Here is a 765-nt window from a genome sequence, read left to right as displayed (position 1 = left end):
TGCGCCATGGGAGATATGATAATGCTCTCCACCCGTCCGTACGACCATCCGAAAAACACCAATGCTAAAAATCGTTCGACAGAAAGCTTGCTTATTTGTCGTCATATTCTTTTGACCTTATTGTACCGTCGTTTTGATTTGACCATGTACTGTGTACAGGAGATTTGGTTTTAGTATTTTAACAATGACACATTTTGAACGCAATTCCTTTAAGACGATTTAACAGAAAGACCTCATACTTTGTAGAATGGTTTGCCATCTTGTGTCGTTGACCATAGCATGCATAGTGTACCATCATTTTGATTCGAATACTTGTACTGGAGTTATTGTACTTTGATAATTTTATTTATAGTATTTTAAAAATGAAACCTTGTGAACGCAACTCATCTGAGACCGTTTTACAGAAGCTTTCATACTTGGTAGGATTTATTTTCATCTTCTAAAGTTGTACTAAATTGTACCGCCTATGTGATTTGACCATTTTTACAGGACCAATGAGACTTTGATCTTGTGTTGGTATATGGTACCACAAAGAGCACATATGAACGCAGCTTCTTTGAAAACGTTTGACAGAATGCTTTCACAGATGGCAGGATTGTTTACTACCATACGAGCCAGTTCATGCGAAAAAGGTATAAAAAGTTTTGTGATGAACTTTACAGGACACGTTGTTAAAGTTTGTATAAATATTTTTGAAAAACGATTTTATCCGAAAAAAATGATATTAATGTAAACATTCATAAAATTGTCAATTCTGTCCCGAAC

This window comes from Mytilus californianus, unplaced genomic scaffold (assembly GCF_021869535.1).
Source record: "Mytilus californianus isolate M0D057914Y unplaced genomic scaffold, xbMytCali1.0.p SCAF_20, whole genome shotgun sequence".
In the NCBI taxonomy this organism is placed as follows: domain Eukaryota; kingdom Metazoa; phylum Mollusca; class Bivalvia; order Mytilida; family Mytilidae; genus Mytilus; species Mytilus californianus.
Note: the sequence above shows the minus strand (reverse complement) of the source record.